We start from the raw sequence: 21,806 nt of genomic DNA on the forward strand, positions 1-21,806 counted from the left end.
CTTTCCTCTCAACACAAGAATAGCACAGTATAGACCTGCAGAACAAACGAGTGCCAAAGTGTGGAAAAAATCAAGCAAGTATAGCAAAAGTTTAAAGAGAGTGTCATATGAGCAGTCGGCTTAGTTAGGAAGATAATATGAAGGAAATGATTTTTAAAGGAAAGCAGGGGCCCAGCCACAGTGGTGTAGTGGAGCACGTCTCTGCAATGCTGGAAGCCATATGGAAGATCGGAGTTGTGTTACTAGGCCAGCCTGTACAAACCTGGCATGAGTGTGCAAGCCTGGCTGGTTGGGAAGGCTGAGAGAAGGATCACAGCATGAATGCTTGTTGAGGATGCTTGCCTCTTTCTCTTGCAAATGAAATAAATAAGCAAACTTTGGAAAAAAGGAAGGCAGGGTTTTAAGACTTAGTGAGCTAGCGGTAATCTTCCAAAGTGAAGGAAATAGCATCAACAAAAGCAGAAATTACAGCCAGATGTGCAGAACACATGAGGATGGGAAAAAGATCACATGGAGGAACAATTAGGAAATTAAGATTATTGGTTACGTATGTTGATGTAGAAAGCCCATCCCTAGGCAGAGAATGTGGTGCTAGGTACCCATAGTAACTGAGAACCAGTGTATGCTCTCGAGCAAAATAGAGGAAGATTTAGGAATACAGGACTCTTAACAGTTTGTTATCATGAAGCAATTTATTTGATATAAGATCTACACAAAGGTGGGAACTAGCAGTTAGCGTAATGGCTATGTCGTTGGACTCCCACGTAGTCGACCGCGGTTCACTTCCCGGACCCGGTGGCTTAAAACTCATGCCTGGCGCGTGTGCGTGCGTGCCCAAGATCCCGAGAGGAGAATGGAGAAGGGATTGCGGCGTGACTATCCCCCCTGGGGGGTGATTTCTCGCTTTCTGTCTCTATGTCTCTGTCCGTCTGGCGAGCGCACGCGCCCTATAGCAAAAATCTCTCCAAAAAAAAAAAAGATCTACACAAAGGTGTTGTCAACAGAAATGGCATATTTTTGCATTAAAGATGTACTTTTAGAGATATATTTTTAAGAAAAATATAAAGAAACTGGCTACAGCTTAAACAAGGAATAAAGAAGGAAAAGTCAAAGACAACGTCAACTGTGCTCTTCTGTATATCTAGAAAACAGGTGGTGCCTCCTTTTAGAAATGGAGAATTAAAAAGATCAAAGCTCAATAATTCCCATACACTTGAATCCAAACTATGCGATATTCTTTAATTTTCTGTTAGATATACTGGATATTCTCTGCTAATCCCTCCAGATCTTCTCTCCATTCCTCACTCTATTCTGCACCCCAGGAGATTAAGCTCTATAAACTGCATAAACCAGGCTCTCTTGATCTCTGGTTTCAGGTTTGAGTGACCATATCATGAGGTCTGAACACCATGGTGAAGATGTTTATTTACCTTTCTCCCATGGTGCACAGGGCCAGATCTTAGTACTTTTCTCCTGAAGCTGCAGGCATCTCCAAGTTCCATTAGAACTAAGAGGGGTAATGAGTGCTCTCTGATTGTCGCCCCAGGGTGTTTTCCCAAGGCCCTGATTTACACTGATCTTTCCAGCATTTTTAAATGGTTTCTTTGTCATACATTCTTCAATTGCTTTTTTGGGAGTTAAGTCATCAATTTGGGGGATCCTGAGGGATAAAATAGCCATGCTGCAAGTGCCTTGAGCTTTTATTTTTGGCTCTAGGGCATGCATGTGCACTAGAGAAAGAAAGAGAGAGAAAGCGAGGAAGTATATGCTGGGAGGATGACCACGCCTCAATCCCTTCTTTGTTTTCCTCTTGGGAATTTGGACACACACCCTTTTTTTTTTAAAAGCCATAGTGTCTAGGACTCAAACCATGTAGTCGGCCATGTGCATCCAACCACCTTAATCATCATGTCATTGGCTGTCCCAGGGCCCTGCGTTTTCTAAGTGGAGCATATTCTCCCATGATGGGTTAATATGCCTCACTGCAAAGTTCGGATGATCAGAGAGAAGAGGCTCAAGTATAAGGAGCCTTTTTGTCAGGAGTTCATTTGACATCGAAAGTCATTACTCATTTTTTGCATAGAAAAACATTGAAAAATATATAATGACTTTTCCAACAACTGATACATGGCAATAATGAAAGGACACATTCACAATGCAATTTTAGTTATTTTCATCCTTAATAAGGAATACTTCTTTTATACAGAATTTTTTCTTTTAAGAATAATTATTTAATTTTATTGATTATTATTATTATTTTTAAATTTGATATCGGGCACATATGCTCATCAGAGAGAGACAGGCAGAGGGGTGAGGGGGGGTGGGAAAGTAAGCTGCCAGGTCCAGGGTCCACCACAACGACCATACCACTCACTAGCCCCCTATAAAGAATCTTTAAAAATTCAACATGGGTGGAAGAGCAGATGGCATAATGCTTACGTCGCTGGAGTCCCACATGGTCAATAACGGTTCAAGTCCTGGACCCAGAGGCTTGAAACTCACACCAGGCACATGTATATGCGTGCCCAAAATCCTGAGAGAAGAGACTGTGGCATGGCCATCCCCCAAAGTGATGATTTCTCACTTTCTGTCTCTCTGGCAAGCACATGCACCTATAGGAAAAAACTCTCTAAAAATAAAAAAAGTTAAATATGGGATATAATAAACAAAAATATCTTATATTAAAATATTTGACAGTTAAAAGGAGGGACAAAAAGCTACATAATTCAGAACTGTACTGGTATTTTGTTTTCAGATAAAATTGTTTGTTAAAAATATCTCATCTCTAGTTAGTATCAGATCACTGAGCCAAAACTGCAAGGGACTAAGTTAAATTAGATCCTGTTGAAACAGGCATGGAGATCTTACTCTCAGGAATTTGGACAAGAAAAATGCATGCATGTACAGTAGTATTGTTAATTTCTTTAACATAATGATGAGGTATTTTTCCAGGATGTATGAGGAACTAATCAAAGTCTTAGCTTGACAATATATGTACATTTTTAATGAGGTTTGACAGAGGTTTGAAAATGAGATCAAAGTGAAATAAATATTCTACAGTTAAAAAGTGTAATATAAGTTGGTTCCATTTTTTTTCTTTGTCGCAAGTCATTTCTCTAATTCAGTCATCAAATATGTATTGGGTTGTTGGGAAAGTCATAACACATTTTTGCATAGAAAAGTCATGATTTTCCTGACAACCTAATATTTTAAAATTTCTTTCTTTCATGAGAGAGAGACTAAGAGAGCTATAGAGAGAAAAAGATGAGCACCACCACAACGACCATACCACTCACTAGCCCCCTATAAAGAATCTTTAAAAATTCAACATGGGTGGAAGAGCAGATGGCATAATGCTTACGTCGCTGGAGTCCCACATGGTCAATAACGGTTCAAGTCCTGGACCCAGAGGCTTGAAACTCACACCAGGCACATGTATATGCGTGCCCAAAATCCTGAGAGAAGAGACTGTGGCATGGCCATCCCCCAAAGTGATGATTTCTCACTTTCTGTCTCTCTGGCAAGCACATGCACCTATAGGAAAAAACTCTCTAAAAATAAAAAAAGTTAAATATGGGATATAATAAACAAAAATATCTTATATTAAAATATTTGACAGTTAAAAGGAGGGACAAAAAGCTACATAATTCAGAACTGTACTGGTATTTTGTTTTCAGATAAAATTGTTTGTTAAAAATATCTCATCTCTAGTTAGTATCAGATCACTGAGCCAAAACTGCAAGGGACTAAGTTAAATTAGATCCTGTTGAAACAGGCATGGAGATCTTACTCTCAGGAATTTGGACAAGAAAAATGCATGCATGTACAGTAGTATTGTTAATTTCTTTAACATAATGATGAGGTATTTTTCCAGGATGTATGAGGAACTAATCAAAGTCTTAGCTTGACAATATATGTACATTTTTAATGAGGTTTGACAGAGGTTTGAAAATGAGATCAAAGTGAAATAAATATTCTACAGTTAAAAAGTGTAATATAAGTTGGTTCCATTTTTTTTCTTTGTCGCAAGTCATTTCTCTAATTCAGTCATCAAATATGTATTGGGTTGTTGGGAAAGTCATAACACATTTTTGCATAGAAAAGTCATGATTTTCCTGACAACCTAATATTTTAAAATTTCTTTCTTTCATGAGAGAGAGACTAAGAGAGCTATAGAGAGAAAAAGATGAGCATCCTCAACAAGGTCTCATACAGTGTCCTCCCTTGCCCCCACCCCTGCCTTTCAGCCAGTTGAATTCACAGGCGTGCATGTGTGTGTGTGTGTGTGTGTGTGTGTGTGTGTGTATGCGCACGCCCCCGGGTGTACAAGTCAACCCAAGAACCAAACTCTGATCTTCCACATGGCTTCCAACATTGCAGAGTGCTGCAGTACCACTGTGCCTGCGCACCAAGCCTCAACAAATATTTATTAAACAGCACCTAGTACATGCTAGGCCCTATCCTAGGTGCAAAGAATATAATAATGAGAAAGGTCAATAAAGACTTCATACTCCTATATCTAAGAACTAATCAGAAGTGGCAGAAATGGGGGGGGGGGGGAACACATCACCTTTAAATGCTCATTATGAAAAGGAAAAACAGGTACCACATGCTTATGAGAAATATAAAATTATTATATATCTAGAATGGCTCTGGCCATATCTAGGTATAACAATGAAGTCTGTAGTTAAGGAAACCTGCAGTCAGACAGTCTAGGTTCAGATTCCCATTCTACCACCTGTAAGCCATGTGACTTCAAGCAAATCCACCTACACTTATTTCTCAGGTTTTTCATTCTTAAAATGGGATAAAAATATCACTGTAAGCTATTAATACGATGTTTTTAGGAAAATGCCTGGTACACAGTATTCATTAACTGGTTTTAATTTTTAAAAAAAAAATGTTCTTGGACAGCCAGCTCCATGGCTCCTGAGATCTAGCCATTTGGGGAGAAAGGAAGATGTCCCACTGATAACTGGGCCTCCAGCATCCAAAACTCGCGTGAACAGCCCTTCTTCAAGAGACAGCCAGCTCCATGGCTCCTGAGATCTAGCCATTTGGGGAGAAACTGAAATCTTTTTAAATATTAATTTTTTAGCTTTTTTGAACAGTTTCTATCTTTGTTTTTTCTTCTCTTTTTCTGTTTCTTGTTTGTTCTTTGCTGCTGTTGTTGTTGTTTCTCTCTTTCTGTTTCCTTTTCTGCATGCTCCCCAACACTCAGATTGAACTCCCAAGTTTTGAAGAAACTGACCATCTACCAGATGATTAGAAATCGCTGCGACCACAAGAAATATGGGGAAGCAGGAAAATACCTCTCCCACACGGGAAAAGGATAGCTCCTCTTTATCCACACACAGTTCAATGGAAATCATGGAAATGTCTGATAAAGAATTCAGAACATTCATAATGGCAAAGCTAACAGAGATGGAAGAGAAGAGAGACAAGGAACTGCTGAAGAGAAAGGAGAAAGGAGTTGAAGAGTTCCAGGAGGTAAGGAAATTCATGCAAGATCTAAAAGAGGAATTTCACACTTTACAAAAGAATCAGATGGAACTGTTAGAGATGAAGGCTATAATACAAGAAGTCAAAATCTCCCTTGAAAGTATTAAAAGCAGACTAGATCATACAGAAAATAGAATCTCTAATGTAGAAGAGAAAATGGTTGGCCTAGAAAAATCCACCGCGAAGACTGAGAAAATGGCCCAAAAATTTGAGAATAATATGCGAGAAGTACTAGATACCATCAAACGTCCAAACATCCGGATAATAGGCATCCCAGAAGGTGAAGAGACTCATAAGGGCATTGATAATCTATTCCATGAAATCTTACAAGAAAATTTTCCAAACCTGGAGAGGCACTCAAAGATTCAGTCCCAAGAAATACAGAGGACCCCAAATAGAATCAACCCAAGAAGATCTTCTCCAAGACACATTATAGCCAGATTGACCAAAACCACAGACAAAGACAAGATACTAAGACTGGCAAGAGAAAAAAGGCAAGTTACCTACAAAGGGTATCCCATCAGACTAACGGCAGACCTCTCATCGGAAACAATGAGAGCGAGGAGAGAATGGGAAAATGTATTCAAAGTATTAAGGGAAAAGCAATTTCAACCGAGAATTCTGTACCCAGCAAGGTTATCGTTCATTTGGGAAGAAAAGACACGAACTTTCCCAGATAAACAAAACCTGAAAGAATTTACCAGCACCAGACCGGATCTCCAAGAAGTTCTTAAGGGAGTGCTATGTCAGTAAAATTAAATGCAGACACACAGAAATAAGAGTTCAGAAACTAAGAAAATGGGCAACTTAATTGTAGGGCCAAAAGCTGGAGTTGAGTATTACATCCCAGATTTCAATCTGGAACATCGAACCTCAACAGATACAGAAGAAAGATTAAGTACATGAGACTGAACTGATGAAACAGTATTCTACGACTTGACTAAAATATTGCTGCTTTTCTTCTAAGCTTTGTTGTCTGGTTTTAAGGACTTTTGTCCTGTCTTCAGCTATCAATAGATTCATGTTCCGACTATTTGAACAGAATACTAACCTGTTTCTAGGCTTTAAGTTTCAAAGAAATATCCTTACCAGTTCAAAACTGCTTTTCTTGAAACCATCGGCTGATCTTGCTATTGAAAGTAGTTAGATTACTTATGATATTGTGTGATCAACGAAATGTTGGGGGAAAAGGAATTGAAGACAACTGTAGACAGCAGAGATAGTGTAATAAGAGAGTGGAATAGGGCAGAGGGCTAGACATGGGGTAAAAAACATATATATGAAAGTAGAAATGGAATATTATGGATGATAACATGCATTATTAAGCCACTATATAGTATATTCTAGATGGGAAACCACATTTAGAATGTTGTGATGATGCTCAGGGAATGAATGTAAATTAATAAAAAAAAAAATTTTCAGAAGAAAAAAAAAAAAAGGCATTAGAAATACCTATTTGATGACTGCAGTTAAGCTATATAGCCCTAGTTAGGTGCTACTTTACAGTATGTTCATTCTATTCACTGAGGTTTATGCCTAAAGTCAGTCTTGTGTTCATGGATATGTACATATCAACTGTGCTTGCTATTGAAAATATTTAGATTTATTAAGATATTTAGTGAAACAATAAAATGGGGGAGGCATAGAAAGCAACAATAGATACCAGACACAGTGTGGGAGGAGAGTGGGAGATGGCAGAGGGTGAGATAGGGAATCAAGGATGGGAAAAAAGGCAAAATTTACAGAAAACAAATGGAAAATGATTTGTTGACAATAACACATATGTTGATGTGCTTGATTGAGCCAATATACAGTGTATTCTCAATGGAAAAATCTCATTTTGTATGCTATAATGATGTACAGTGAATGAATGTAAATAAAGAAAAAAATGTATTAAAAAAAAAAAATGTTCTTTCTCAGGGCCAGCTAGGTGACATGGTAGCTAAGGTGTTAGATTCTCACATGGCTGACTACCGTTCGTGTCCCAAAGCCAGCAGCTTGAAATATACACCAGGCAGTGTGTATGCTTGCTCAAAATCTAGAAAGGAAAATAGAGAGGAAATTTTGATGTGGTCCCCCGGAAGGATTTCTGGCAGGTACATGTGTGTGTCCAAAATCCTAGTAGACGGAGAAATGGAAGAGAAGAGACTGTGGCATGATCATGCTTTTTGGAGGAGGAGGGTGCTTTCTCCTTCTCTCTTTTTCTGTCTTTCTGTGTGTCTCCGGCATGCACACGTACCTTCTGACCTGCACACGTACCTTCTGACCTGCACACATACTCTCTGGCATATAAACAAAAACAAAACAAAAAAATTAGCTATCGAGTTTCCTCTAGGCCTCTGAAATTAGTTACATTGGATCCTGCGGCACTTCCATGGGCAGAAAACAGAAGGGGAGCCCTGCAAATTAGTACCATTTTTTTAACCTATCCAAATTATTCCGATGTGCAAACTCTTTAGGGAACATTGACCTCAGCATTGTTATGAATTACCTTCAAGGAAAAAAAGGCATAGTATTAATAAAGCTGTATACAGTATAGAAAGTATTGTTTTTCTTCAGCTAATAAAACACACGAAAGCAAGTAATACACATATTTTCAAACCATTATTTAAACCAATAATGACAAACAAAATAGCCTAAGACTATTTTATAATTACTGAATAAATAGAAACAAACTCTACATACAAATGTCTCATTTTGCTGCACTTTATCATAAACTACATCTAGCAACTGAGAAGCATTGTCATTCTGGGCTCATTTTCATTTAAAACAGAATTTGCATAATATTATTACAGATATTCAGATCCTAATAGACTAACAGAGCAGCCTTAATTGTAACAGAGAAAATGCAAGCAAGCAGTGTTTTGATAAAATCCATTTAAAATCTTTTAACCATTTCTCTTTCAGACTTAACCATCCTTTACCGTATGTGAACTCCCCCTCTGACAGAACGGAAGAACGAACTTTCTCCCCAATCGAGCCCCTCTGTAGCTTCATTTTCTCTGGGTTTGTAGCTATCTCCAAACTAGGTAGTTGAGAGTCACTTCTATTTGTCACCATGTTTTTGTTCTTTTTAAAATTTTAAATGTTTAAAATTTTGCTTTAGAACATGTGCACTCACTGGAGAGACAGAGAGGGAGAATGTATGAGAAAGCACCCGCTTAGCTCCATGGAGAGGTTCACTACAATCACTTCTCCTGAGATTTTGGGCAAGCATGCACATGTGCCCAGTGTGGTTTTCAGGCTTCTGGGTCTGGGACTTAACTGCATGATCAGCCACGTGAGAAGCAGCCACCTTAACCACCATTACACTGGCTGGCCCTGTTGCCAAGTTTTGACACATTAGGGAATGGAGAAACTCATTGATCGTGATGATGGAATTGGTTGGGTGGACTGGAAATGAGGAAAATATTATGATTTAAAACCAAAATTCTATAATCACACTGTCAAAACTGGTAGAGACTTAGATGTTATTTATTATCTAATATATGAATTTGTTTATCTAATGTATGAATCCCTTTGCAATACCATGGGCATTCAGCACCTCACTACCTTCCTTAAGAAGCCCTGTGATATTTTTGAAATATTGTAGAGAGAAAAAAAATCAATAATACAATATTTACAGACATGTGATTGTTGACAAAAAACGTTTCCTCCTGTTGAGAGTAGCAGTTAGCTGAGCAGGGAGATTCTTTGTGAAAGGAGGAAACCAGAGAACATCCCTCCTCACACAACTCCCTGCTCCTAACAGAAAGAAACTGTTGAATGAGTGTCACTTCCATGTCCTTGGACTCCAGGGCAGAATATCTGTGGTAAGATTGAGAGTCCTTATTTGGAGAGAACTGAGTTCAGTCTCTCACCCTTTTCAACTAATTACCAGGACCTTGTATTTAGTGTCCAACAACCTATGGCATTTTACAACATTTGTTAGTTCTCGACTAGGAAAAGAAATGTCAGCTACTCGGGGGGTGGTAAATGCCAAAGGTTTGAAGCAAAGTTTATGGCAGGAGAAGAAAAAGATAAAAAAGGATGTTGAGTTTGTGTCTCATTATAAAATAAATATAAAGAGTAAAACAAGTTACAGCTGTATAATATTTATTATGGGAAAATCTAGGACCTTGAAGAAAAGAATTCAATAAGCCATTATCAATGGACCAGAAAATTGATGATAAAATAGCCTCATTTAAACTCTTATTTTAATTAACTAATAAACTTGTGAGTTTAAAAAAATGAAGTGGAAAGGACCTAGAATTAACCTTGGAAGAAACTGTATAGTAGCTAAGTCTACGGGACCAAAATAATGTGAGATAATGAATACAATGATCTTGCTAATTTTTTAACAGCTCAGTAAAATTGTTTTATAGTTAGGTTAATAACTTTCCATATATTTGAATTTTAAATTGGGAACTCTAACTGGGAAAAGAAAGTCTTCAGTAGGAAGAAAGCAACTTAGGACTTAATCAAACAACTGCTTTTGACATTCTCAACTTGACTTTTTAAAAAAACCAATGTAAACTCTCAATATAGTTTTAATTTTGAGTATTTTATCTAGTCACAGATTAAAATTAAAATAATACAGAAAATTATTCACAAAAATGTTCATCTTTTCACTCTAAATTTTACTCTTTAATATTTTTTCCCTTTTTTTCTCTAGAATTCTTTCATGGCAAAAATAATACTTTCTATGGGGCTGGCAGGTGGCATGATGGTTAAGGGCATTGGATGCCCACATGGCCGACCACAGTTAGAGTTCCGGACCTGGTGGCTTGCTTTCTCACTTTCTCTCACTCTCTCTTTCTGTTTCTCATGCTGTCCCTCTCTGGTCAAATGAAAATAAATAAATAAGTAAATAGATAAATAAGTTAAATAAAATAATTCTTAAAAAGAAGAATAGTACTTTCTCAGTATAAAAAGTAACCTTTTTTTGTAAAAAGTTGTTTTGAGTTAATTCACTCATAGTGTTAAAGACATAGCTACTGGGTTCAATATTATTCTGGACCTACGGCCACCTGAACCTAGAAACCAAAAAGGTGCATAGTAGAAGGGCCTGAACATGACTTTTAAAAAAAACTATTTCACAACCAACTTTCAGACTGAAAATTGTGTGTATATGTGTGTGTGTATGTGTACATGCATATTGATACATGTGGGAACATTTTTTGTTTTAAATTTTAGTTTGGCCTTCCTTATTTTGGCAAACAGCCATTCTTCTTGCTTAGCAAATAATGTCAAGGAAAATATTAATGGCTAAAGTTTTGGATTCAATAGGCTGATATTTTTAATCTCAGAAGGTCCATTGATTTTGGAGTTGCTCTCACAAAATTTCGTACAATGTTTGTTCCTGGCTTCTGCCCCAAGCTATTCAAATGCCATTGATTTTCTGTTTCTTAAAAACACTGTGTTGGCTGCTATGGTTAAGAAACAAAGTGCTTCAGGGTCAGTCCCAAAACACGTGGTTAAGGGAATCAGATCCCATATGGCCAACCATGGTTCAAATCCCATCCCAAGTAGTTTGAAAAACATACCACGCTCATGTATATGCATGCTCAAAATCGTGACGGGAAGGAAGAATGAAAGAAAAGGAATTACAAGATGATTATGCCCTACTGAGAGGTACTTTCTCTCTCTCTCTCTTTCTCTCTCTCTGGGGAGCACACACATGCACTGTCTGGCAACAACAACAAAAAAAAGTACTTCAATTCCAAACATTTATTTCCACCAAGCCCCCTATCAGATTACCCAGAAACAATGTGTTAATCCAATTAAACTCTAGTTTAGCTCATCAATAGCTAATCTCACTTCTCAATATATTGAAGAGAAATCATTTTTGGTGGTATTTTGGTACCTATTGTAGCATGTATTGATTTACCATTGAATTTTTATGCATCCCTCTCTAGATCAGCCAATGTTTTGAGTACTGAAGATAAAGTGGCATACAAAGTGAACAAGGACCCTGACATCAGGGAGCTTATGTTTTAGTGAAAGTAGAAATAAACAGATCTTTCCAAACATAAATACACTTAAAAATATAAAACTTGATGATATGGGGTGCTGTGTAGTTAATTAAAGTAGGGTGGTGTTTGAGTAAGCTTGGTGGCTACTTCAGAAAAACAGGTCCCTATTTAGAAAGGGAATACTTTAGCTGAGATCTAAATACTGAGAAAAGTAGGGAAAGTGAGGAATCACCCCCCCCAACCCAAGGGATGGCCATGCTGTAATCCTTTCTCCATTCTCCTCCCGGGATTTTGGGAACTCACGCACATAGGCCAAGTATGAATTTCAAGTTACCAGGTCTGGGACTCGAACCACCGTCAGTCATGTGGGAGTCCAGTGATGTAATCACTATACTATCTGCTGGTCCCCATCATTTGTATTTTTAAAAGGACATTTTGGCTATTAAATAGAAAATGGGTATAATATGCAAAATGGGTGAAAGTGAAAGCAGGATCCCACATTAGTTTGGTATGTAGAAGATCTGTAGCCATGAACATAAAGAAAAGGGGAATTATTTGGAACACATGTGGAGGTAACCAGGAGTTGGAATGTGTTGGATGTGAGGCTTAAAGGAAGAGGGTTAATGTCGAGATTTGTGTTTGAGCGCTGGGACACAGGTGGTCATATACTATGCCAGGGAAACAGGAGGTTGGGGAGAGGCAAGATTTGGGGGAAATGAGTTCAGTTTAGATCATATTCAGTTTGACTTGTCCATTAGCCAGTCAAGGAAAAGAATGAGTAGAAGTTGGATATATGAGTACCAAGCTCCAGAGACAGATTCAGGCTGAAGATTTAGTTTTGAGGCCATGAGGTTAATTGAAGTAATCTAGAGACAGTATGTGTGTTTCTTAAGGGAGTCGACCCAAGGAAGATTTCCAAGGCATGCTGACATCTGGAAGATCTATAGAGGGGAGGGAAGCAGAAAGAAGGCTGAGGAAGGGCTGGAGAAGTAGGAGGGGCACTGAAAGTCATGGTGAGAAAGCATTCTATGGAATGCTGTGTCACCTGGTTGGGCACTGAAGCGAGAGCCTAACCAGGGCACTGACCAATGGAGTTGGCCAAATGAAAGCCATTAGTAATCTTGGCAAGAATGACCTCAATGGTGGTGGAAAAGCAGGGCATCTGGGACAGGAAAGGGAAGACCACTGTTACATAACTCTCCATGGGCTGGGCAGTGGCACAGCGCTAAAACATGATGCTCTGTGAGACTGACCCACATAGGAAGGTTCTGAGTTTGTGTTCAGAGACCTGCCTGATGCTCGGGGTACACACATGCCCATGATCCAGGGCTGGCTGAGTTTGGAAGGATAATGACATCAAGACACTGCTAGGCATGCTGCCTCTCTTCTGTCTTGCTCACTTATGGAAGGAATGAATAAACTGAAGAAAACACTTTGATGTAAAAGGGAATCAGATAAAGAGGTAGTAGCTAAAGGAACATACAGGGACCATTATTTTTGTATTTTCTTATAGGATATATAATTTTGGATATTACAAATTATATTTGCTACTGAGAATGATTCAGTTGAAAGGGAGAACAGCACTCCCAGAATCATTTTTCAAGTCTATTCTTTTCCAACCGATCTCTGCCAGCTTTGTTATTAAATTACTTTCATGTATGTGAGGATCTGCTTCTAAGCTCTTTATTTAATTCTAGCAACCAGTTCGGGTATTTAATTATGCTATCTTCCTATCTGGTGAGGAAAGTTCCTTTGTTTTGTTCTTCATCAGAAATATCCAATCTATCCTTAGACTTTTACACTTCCATATAAATTCTAAACTCTATTTGTAAAATATTCCCTATACAAGTTAGAGCTTGTTTGTCAATATTCCCTCCCAAATATACTGTTGTACTGTTGGGATTTTTTTTTTTTTTTTTGCCACCACATTGAATCCACAAATCAATATGCCCTTCCTACAATCTTAAACCTCCTGTAATATTAATAGAACTTTATAGGTTTAAGACTTTTAATATATAAACATGTGAGAACTCTCCATTAATTTGAGGGTTTTACATTTTTTTTGACAAATCATTATAATTAGTATACTTTTGTCTATATACATGGAGGATATGTACAAATGTATATATAAAAGTGCAGGTACATATACATATGTTCTGTATGCTATATGTATATTATGATCATGTATCACATACCAACAGTTCAGTCAATGACAGACCACATATACAATGGTGGTCCTTTCAGGTGTATATAAGCTAGACCATATAACCTAGGTGGACAGTAGGCTGTACAATGTAGGTTTGTGTAAGTAAACTCTACAACATTTATACAAGGAGGAAACAGCCTAATAATCCATTTCTCAGAACATATTCCTGTCATTATGCAGCACATAGTTATATATGCAAAGTATTCATATTTATATTAGCTTATACTTCAATATACTTTTATCTTTTGATGCTCTAAAATGACATTTTAAAATATGATTTTGAATTGTTCACTGCTCCTGTATATTAATTTTGTACACAACTGTTTTTTAAATTCTATTTGTAAAACATTTCCTATACATACAAATAATCCACAAACAATGGCAGTTGTTGATATTCCTGTGCACCCCTTTAAATTTTTCTTTCCTTTTTAACATGTGTTGAGAAGGACCTATTAAGAAAATGATGAACTGAAGTGAAAACAAATATTGTTTTTGTTTCTTTTTTGTGTGTTTGTTTTTGTCACAGGGTGCATAGGCTCATTGGAGAGAGAGAGCGAGAGAGACAGAGAAAGACAGTGAGAGGGACAGTGAGAAAACACCCCTTGGGGGATGGCCATGCCACAATCCCTTCTCTTATGTTCTCCTCTCAGAATTTTGGGCACACATGCACACACACCCAGCATGATTTTTAAGCTGCCTGATCTAGGACTCAAACCTCAGTTGACCATGTGGGAGTCCAGGATGTAACCATTATGCCATCTGCTGGTCCCACTAGGCATTATTATTTTTTTTTAAAGAGATTTTTGCTATAGAGTGCATGCACTTGTTGGAGAAAGAAAGACAGAGAGACAGAAAACAAGAAATCACCCCTCAGGGGGCATGGGCATGCCACAATCCCTTCTCTTCTATTCTCCTCTCCAGCTGTTGGGCACACACAGCATGATTTTTAAGCTGCCAGATCCAGGATTTGAACTGCAGTTGACTATATGGGAGTCCAGAGATATAACCATTACACCATCTGCTGGTTCCCCACCAGGCATAAATTTTAAGCCACCAGATCCAGGACTAAAACCACTATCAGCCACGTGGGGATGCAGCACCTTAACCACAATGCCGCCTGCTGGCTCCAGTAGCAAATATTCTTAATTTAGTCTTAGAAATAAAGGTAACACCTTCAATGTGTCATAGTTATGATGTCAACTAGAGATTTTGTTGTATGTGTATGTTTTTTTCTTGAGAGAGAGAAAAAGGCATCACTAACAGGGTCTCACCATGCTGCAAACTTCTTCCCAGTCATCCAGCCAGCCAAGCCCATGGGTGCAAGTCAACCTAGATCCAAGCCCAGGGCTTCCCACACAGCTCTGGTATCACTCAGTGGTGCCTTACCACGTGGGCCCCAGCAGGCCAGGCAGCTGGGCCTGGACCTTAGCTTTTTAATCGAAGACTATTATTGTAGAGGGAACTCTTTCATTTCTAGTGTACTAAGAATCCTTTTGCTTTGATTTTAATATTGTGAATGGATGTTACGTTTTATTAAAGATCTTTTTTCTGAGATTTCATATGATGTGTTTTTTTATGAGATAATCATATAATGTCCCTTCTTATATTCTGTTATCATAACAATTGATTCTTAAATCTTAAGCTAATCACAACCAATAGCATATTTATGCAACCATTTCATTTCCCTCCTAGGAACATTGTAAGATTTCATTTCTCCGTCATTTTTGTGTCTAAGCGAGATCCTGTGACTGAGTCTGACTGATAGAATTCAGGTAAAATTGATGTACTTCCAAACATGACCATAAACACCTTGTTGTGCTCTTCCCACTCATAAGGTTGAAAGAGGTGTCCTTAAAGAGCAAAGCTATGAACCGACAAATATTTGATTCCAGACATAATTGTGTGTGTGTGTTGTGTATACTCATATATGGATGTGTGGGCAAGTGTGTGTGTGTGTGTGTGTGTGTGTATGAGCACACACACATACATACATATATGGATGTGTAAGTATGTGTGTGTGTGTTTCATTCTCCAGAAATACTCATTCCACATGTGCTTGGAGAACACCATAACTTTACGTAAGCTTTGAAATTTTCAGGAAACCATAGTCTCATAATAGGTACTCGTTGAATTTTTCTGACAATGACAATTTATTACTAAGAAAGGTAGGAAGCAGTGTCCCTGGAGCAATTTTGAGCCCGAGAGTGTCACAGTCTCTAAAGATCTCAAAAAGTAAGCGATATTTAATTAATTTATCCCCAGCAGATAAAAAGGCACTAGAAATATAGAGGGCACATTTATTGAATGGCTGAATGGAGGAAGGCACCCAATTTCTGGTGAGTTTCATTATCTACAAACAGGGATAATTATAATACAACACATACTTGAGCTAACATAGGGGATGACATGGAGATTAAAATTAAATAAGGCAAGCGGAATTTGTAAAGTGTAAAACATGAAAGAAAAGATCATTTTATTTTGTTCTTTTATTATCTTAAGGATACCCATTTTAATAATAATAGATACTGAAGCTACAAATTGGTTTTCTTAAGTGAATGGAGCTTCCTTTTTAGCAGAGAAAGTCATACATGACCTCAAAAACCACTTGGTGGGGTTACTAGGCAGGGAATCCCAACAGCCTGTGCCCTTCAATTCCTGACCTGTAGCCTCCTTTTCAAATTAAAGGTAGTGGAATATGAATTCATTAGGATTATTTTTAGTAAGAGACGATAGTAGTCTTGAGATCCTTATGAACTGATTTTAAATTTGGATTTCCACATCCTAGATGTATGACTTTATGAAAATTGTCATGGATATTCATACCTCTGTTTCCTTATCACAAAAATAGAAAGAAAAAAAGTCTCCGACAGAAGGTTGTTTTTTAGGTTTAAACGAACAAGGCATACGAGGTGCTGAGGATGGTACCTGATTGATGGAATGGTAAGCAGCACCCACTGTTAATATCCACTTTCTTCTAAGCCTCCTATGGTAGTTTATTGTGTACAGAGCAGGTTGAGCACTCTGAAAACATTACCTATTATTATTATTTATACGTATGTTCCAGCATTACCATACATGTTAAAAAGTAATCCCATATATCCGTGAGAGTCACTCAGGACATATGCTGAAGCATAAATGAAGCCCGGGCAAGATTCTGTTTCGTATGACTTGAGTTTGCAGGTTCATCTTTCAGAAGCTTTTCTTTGATGAATTAGGAAATGAAAACCAGCAAGCCTCCGACCTAGAAGTACTGAGTCCAAATGATTTCCTTGGCTCGCTGATCATCATGCCACCTACTAACAAGAGGCAGGTGGAGATCAAAAAATAAGTCTACTATTTCCTTTCCTTTCTTAAAAAGAAATATGAAATTAACGAGTAATTTATGACATAAAGCAGATGCTTTGTGAGTACTCACACCTCAGGGTGTAATAGACTTGTCAGCCTCCTTTTCATTCCAGGTTGAGATAATCGACTTTCATTCTTGTGCCAGGGACATCAGTGACCTAATTTTTTTTTTTTTTGAGAGGTTTTTGCCATAGGACACATGCGCTTGCCAGAAAGACAGAGAAAAATAGAGACAGAAAGCAAGAAATCACCCCTCAGGGGGGGATGGCCACACTGCAATCCCTTCTCCTCCTTTCTCCTCTCAGGATCTTGGGCACGCACACGCGCCCAGCGTGAGTTTAAGTCACTAGGTCCGGGTCTCAAACCACGGTCGACTACATGGGAGTCCAGCAACATAGCCATTACACTAACTGCTGGTCCCAGTGACCTAATTTCTGAATGGGGCAATAAACTGTCCAATTTTAATAATGTTCATACAGTTTCTTCTTTCAAAAACATAGCTCATATCTTGCATATATGTCCAAAGGGCAGAAACTGTTTTTGGCTATTTATGATTTTAAAAATCTATAGGAGCTCACTGTCTGTGATTACCTATATGTTCATCTAGGACCTTCTGAGTATCTAAAATCCGATTTTGAAATCTAGTTGTATTTTACAACACTGAAGTATTGGGACCAACAGACGGTGTAATGGTTACTTCGATTAACATCTAAAGGGCCGACCACAGTTTGAGTCCTAGACCCTGAGGCTTAAAACTTATGCTGGTGTGTGTGCATGCATGCCCACAATCTTGAGAGGAGACTGGAGAAGGGACTGAGGTGTGACCATCCCCTTTAGGGGGTGATTTCTCATTTTCTGTCTCTCTGACTCTCTGGTGAGCACATGCAGCCTATAGCGAATATCTCTTTTAAAAAAAAAAAATCACTGAAGTATTAATGAAGTATCTTACTAAAAATAATTTCTGTCTTACAGTGATGTAGCTGATATTAATTGAAATATGGTTTAAAAGCAAAAACTAAGTACATTCATTGTAAGCTAACAGGGTCTCACCATGCTGCAATCTTCTTCCCAGCAAAATCTAAATCAAACTCTTTTTTTTTTTTTCTTTTTTTGGAGAGGTTTTTGCTATAGGGCCCATGAGCTCGCCAGACAGACAGAAAGAGACAGAGAGACAGAAAGCGAGAAATCACCCCCCAGGGGGGATGGCCACACCGCAATCCTTTCTCCTCCATTGTCCTCTCGGGACCTTGGGCATGCATGCACATGTGTCCAAAGTGAGTTTAAGCCACCGGGTCCAGGACTCGAACCGCGGTCGACTACGTGGGAGTCCAGCAACATAACCATTACGCTAACTGCTGGTCCCAAAATCTAAATCAAACTCTTATCTTCACTTTCCAAGTGACTGAATTCCACTTGAATTTACCCACAGATTCACAACTTTTAAAACTTATTGCTCCTTTCCCTTGCCAATCAATCAGATTACCTTACAGTGATTTCTCTTTTTCATTTTTAAAAAATATTTTATCTCTTTTCTATTTTTAAAAATATTTACTGGGCCAGCCCATGGCATAGTGGTTAGGGTAACTGGACTCCACAAAGCTACTGCATGGTTTGAGTGCAGCTTTAGAAAGGCAGCTTTAGAAATGTACCAGGTGTGTGCAAAATGCATGCACAAAATCCTGAGAGGGGGGAGAAATGGAAAAGGGATTGTAGTGAGACCATTCTCCATTGCAGCTGCTTCTCACTTTTTCTCTCTGGCAAGAGCACATTCCCTCAGACAAATAGTATGGCTTAATTTTTTATATATATATAATACTATATGCTAAACAAGGTATTGAGAATCTAGTGCATAAAAAAAACAAAGAACAAAATACAAAACAACAAAAACAAAAAGCAGATCATGTCCTTGGAGTTTACTTTGTAATCAGGAGACATAACTATAGGTCATATTGGTACCAGTTAACTAAGTCCATCTGCTTTTCATGGTCAGTAAAGTGAGAGGCAGAGGCTAGAGAAGAACTGAGTTTATTTCTGTAACTGGTTACAAGGAGACGTCATCAAGTGCCAACACACTGTTTTTTTTGTTTTGTTTTGTTTTTGTTGTTGTTTGTTTGTTTGTTTTAGGTTTTTGTGATAGGGCATGTGTACTCCTTGGAGAGACAGAGAGCTAGAAAGTGAGACATCACTCCCTTCGCCTCCATTTTCCTCTCGGGATTTTAGGTATGCATGCACACACGCTCAGTGTGAGTTTTAAGCCGCTGGGTCTGGGACTCCACTCTGTGGGAGTCCAGAGATATAACCATCACAAGTCCCCCATTACACTGATCTTAAAAGCACAACACATTCTTTGTATTCATGGTATAAGATAAAATGCAAATCATTCTTCACTAAGATAAATCAGAGCCAATCACTTTTCCCTGAGAGATTATCCTGGTTCCTTCAAATACCCATCCCTGGTTTCTCATCTGACCATTCTTCAAACAGATCTCTCCATGACTGAATATTTGATCAAATTGTTCTTGCTAGAGGCCTTTCTTAATTTCAAAAGTACTTCAGTCCTGCTGACCTGTTTCAATATAACTTTATATATTAATACAGTTTTTTAAATAGTTGATAGCAGAGAACTGAGTATCGCTGGTTTTAATCACTTCACAGGTCACAGCATACAGCCTTACACACAGTAAATGGATATACATTCAGTAATTACGATGGTCCATTCGGCAAAGGTTATGTTTAGAACACTGCCTAACTCTTCCATCGCTGCCTTATTTTCTCTTCTTTTTCTTAAATCCTCCATCACAAAATTATCTTATAAAATAAATCTCTCACAGTTATCAATGAATTTTAACTACTAAATAAAAGGTTTGATATTGACAATTTAACATGTTCTAATTAGAGATTTTTTTAAGAAGTAAAATATGTTAAAGTGTGATATTTAAAATTTGGATAAATGAGGCCACCAAGTGGCATGGTGGTTAAGGCACTGGACTCCCACATGGTCACCCATAGTTCAAGTCCCAAATCTGCCATCTTGAAAGTCATACCAGGAACATATGCATGAATGCCCAGAATTCTGAGAGAAGGGATTGGGATGCAGCCTTCCCCTTTCTGGGGATTGATTTCTCACTTTCCTTCTCTGTCTCTCTTTGGTAAGAACACACCCACTATGGCCAAAAAAAAAAAAAAAAAAAAAAAAACCCTATAAAAAGGCATAGTAGACTTACTAATAATCACTGATAAACTGGAAACAACCCACATGTCCTTCAGCAGGTGAACGGACAGACTGATAGAGCTATACAATTGGATTCGACTCGGCAATAAAGAGGAAGAAGCTACTGCTAACACACAGCAGCATGGATGAATTTCGAATGCAGTGTGTTTAATGAGAGAAGCCAGGCTCCAAGGCTGTGAACTATAGATCTTGTACTGGGACATTCTGGACATGACAAAGCTATGGAACAGGGTGGGGGACAGAATGACTATGAAGGCATACCAGGGTTTTGTGAGGGGAAGGTGACATAACTGCTTTGTACCTTGATCGTGGTGGTGATTACATAACTGCACATAAATTATACATCGATAAATACAACTTCAGCAATTCAGTGTTGTAGATAATTTGTGCTGCTAAAAGGTATTTTTGTCTGTCTGGTCTGCTAGAACAACACACCATAGAGTGAATAACTTATAACAACAACAATTAATTTCTTATAGACCTGGAGGCTGAGAACTCCACGATCAGATGTTGGCAGGTTCAGTGTCCGGTGAGGCCCAAGTTTCCAGATGGCAGTCTTTTCACTGTAATCTTGCATGGAGAGAGAGGTGAAAGATCTCTCTAAGGTGTCTTTTATAAGAGAACTAATCCTATTTTGGAAGGCACCACCCTCACGATCTAGTCACCTCCCCTGAGTCTCACCTCCTAATACCATCGTCTTTGGGTTAGAATTTTAGTATATGTACCCAGGGGTGGGAGACACAAACATTTCAACCATAGCAAAGAGCAGTCCACAGTTGCGAACTTGTTTAGGTACATCTGTCTTCTCCTTTTTCTTTTCTTTTTTTGGAGTTTTGCCACTGGGCATGTGCACTCACCAGAGAGGAGAGATACAGAGAGAGGGAAAGTGAGAAATCACCCCCCAGGAGGGATGGTCATGCCACAGTCTCATCTCCTTCATACTCCTCTTGGGATCTGCAAGCTACAGGGCCTGGGACTCAAATCATGGTCAACTATGGGAGAATCCAGCCACCTTAACTACTATGCCACCTGCTGGTCCCCCATCTGCCTTCCAACCCCATCTCCCCTGAATACCTTATCCACTGATACCCTCTATATGCATTACACCAGCTGAACTGATCTACTCTCTGCCCATGGACTAATCTCATGTATTTCTCCTCACAGGAATACTCAATTCCTGTTTTACTCTTTATGTCCATCCAGGTAGCACTCAAAGACAGAGTTATATGTATTACATGTTTATATAAGCCTATTCACAACAGCAGCCATACTCCAAGCAGAGAAAAGAGTATTGTCTTTCACATGATAGGGGTTCAAAAATATCTGTGAAATGAGTAGTTGAATAAATGAATTAAAACACACACACACATGGGGGCAAGCAGGTGGCATAGTGGTTAAGGTGCTGGACTTCCACATGGTTGAGGGTGGTTTGAGTCCTGGACTTGGTGGCTTGAAAGTCATGCCAGGCATATGTGTGTGCTTGCCCGAAATCCCGAGAGGAGAATGGAGGAGAGGGGATTGTGGTGTGGCCATCCCCCAGTGGTGATTTCTCGCTTTCTATGTCTCT

At 38.6% G+C, this 21,806-nt stretch overlaps 1 protein-coding gene across 1 annotated transcript in view; it reads right to left on the reverse strand.

Annotated features, from left to right (window-relative positions):
- ARHGAP24 (Rho GTPase activating protein 24) overlaps window positions 1-21,806 on the reverse strand; it is a 527,420-nt gene that overhangs the window by 293,406 nt on the left and 212,208 nt on the right. The gene's annotated exons all lie outside the window — the stretch shown is intronic.

This window comes from Tupaia chinensis, unplaced genomic scaffold (assembly GCF_000334495.1).
Source record: "Tupaia chinensis unplaced genomic scaffold, TupChi_1.0 Scaffold000094_1, whole genome shotgun sequence".
In the NCBI taxonomy this organism is placed as follows: domain Eukaryota; kingdom Metazoa; phylum Chordata; class Mammalia; order Scandentia; family Tupaiidae; genus Tupaia; species Tupaia belangeri.